The sequence below is a fragment of the Carlito syrichta genome, unplaced genomic scaffold (genome assembly GCF_000164805.1).
Source record: "Carlito syrichta isolate Samal-C Ts95f unplaced genomic scaffold, Tarsius_syrichta-2.0.1 Scaffold90614, whole genome shotgun sequence".
Lineage (NCBI taxonomy): Eukaryota > Metazoa > Chordata > Mammalia > Primates > Tarsiidae > Carlito > Carlito syrichta.
In genome coordinates, this window is record NW_007034710.1 from 345,007 (window position 1) to 347,263 (window position 2,257).

Consider the following 2,257-nt stretch of genomic DNA (forward strand, 5'->3'; position numbering starts at 1 on the left):
TTTTTTTTTTTTTTTTTTTAATTTTTTATTTGCATCACAGTCTAACTCTGTCATCCAGGCAAGAGTGCAGTGCAATGATTGTACCTACCACAGCCTCAATCACCTGGACTGAGGTGATCCTCTCACCTCAGTCTTCCAAATAGCTGGTACTACAGGTACGCACCACCATACCCAACTAATTTTTTTTTAATTATAGATACAAGGTCTTACCAAATTTCCCAGGTAGGTCTCGGATCCCTGGGCTCAAGCAATTCTCTCGCCTCGGCCTCCCAAAGTGCTGGGATTACAGGTGTGAGCCACCACGCCTGGTGCATGCAGGCTTTTGAACAGGGTTTCACATTCACAAGAAAACAGGGCAGAAGAGTGACAGGACCGTCGGAAGCTGATGTGGGGACTTGTCCCCACATCAGCCAACTGGCCATCGCAACTCAAACTCATGTCTTGGTAAAATTGTAAATTGCTACAAGCCAGGCCGACTGAGTGGTAATTAAAGCTCAAACATAAAATCATCAGATGACAAGAATCTACCATATGGAGAGCAGGGGTGAGTGTCAGATCTGAGCCTAAGACAAGACCCCGGCCTGTTGAGCTCTCTGTTCCATTTGTTCTTCTTAGGGTTAGTTCATTGCTTTAGACAGACAAGGTATTCTTTTTTTTGTTGTTTTTTTGGAGTTGGAGTCTCACTCTGTCGCCCCGATTGGAGTGCAGTGGCACACTGCTCCTAGACACTGCAGCCTCGACCTGCTGGGCTCAGGCGATCCTTCCGCCTCAGCTTTCCAAGTAGCTGGAACTACAGGTGTGCACTACCACGCCTGGCTAATTTTTGATTTATTGTAGAGACGAGGTCTCACTGAGTTGCCTGGGTGGGTCTCGAACCTACAGGCTCAGGCAATCCACTCATCTTGGCCTCCCAAAGTGCTGGGATTACAGGTTGAGCCACCAAGCCCTGCCAGACAAGGTATTCTGAGATCCTGACTCCATTCCAATTTCATGTAATTCACAAAATTGATAAATATAGTTTATTTATCTTGACCTAAATAATTTATTAAAATGTTAATTAAGGCACTGCCAGGATAGTGAAATGGCTTATTTAAAAAAAACCCCAAACCGGGTGCGGTGGCTCAAGCCTGTAATCCTAGCCCTTTGGGAGGCTGAGGTGAGAGGATTGCCTGAGCCCACGGGTTAGAGACCAGCCTGGGCAACTTGGCGAGACTTCATCTCCACAATAAATCAAAAATTAACCTGGCATGGTAGCATGCACCTATAGTTCTGGCTATTTGGAAGGCTGAAGCGGAAGGATCACCTAAGCCCAGCAGGTCAACGCTGGCGTGGCCGTGAGCATGTCACTGCACTCCAGGCTGGGCAATGGAGTGAGACTCCAACTCAAAAATAAAAATAAAGATAAACCTTCAGGTTGGCCAGGTGTGGTGACTCACACCTGTAATCCTAGCACTTTGGGAGGTAGAGGAGGGAGAATTGCTTGAGTCCAGGAGTTCAAGATCAGCCTAAGCAGCTTGACAAAACCTTGTCTCTACAAAAATTAAAACATTTAGGCCAGGCGCGGTGGCTAAACCTGTAATCCCGGCACTTTGGGAGGCCAAGGAGAGAGAATTGCCTGAGCCTGGGGGTTCGAAACCAGCCTGGAAAATTTGGTGAGACCTTGTCTCTACAATAAATCACAAAAACTGGCCAGGTGTAATGGCGTGCGTCTGTAGTTTTAGCTACTTGGAAGGCTGAGGCGGAAGACTCGCTGGAGCCCAGAAGGTCAAGGCTGTGGTGGCCAGGAGCATGCCACTACACTCCAGTCTGGGCAACAAGAGTGAGACTCCAACTCAAAACAAATAAATAAATTACATATTAATAAAGTATTTAAAAATAAATAAATAAATAAAACATTTAGCTGGGCGTGGTGCTGTGCACTTGTAGTCCCAGCTACTCAGGAGGCTGAGGCAGGAGGATCACTTGAGCCCAGGAGGTCAAAACTGCAGTGAGCCAGGATCATGCCACTGCATTCTAGCCTGGGTGACAGAGTGAGACCCTGACTGGGGAAAAAAACAGACACACAAAAAACCTTCAGGAGGGTTAACACTAGTTAATTTATTATTATTGTTTTTGAGTTGGACTCTCACTCTGTCACCCAGACTGGAGTGTAGTGGCCGCTCCTGGCCACGGCAGCTTCAACCTGCTGGGCTCCAACGATCCTTCCGCCTCAGCCTTCCAAGTAGCTGGAACTACAGGCGTGCACTACCGCGCCTGG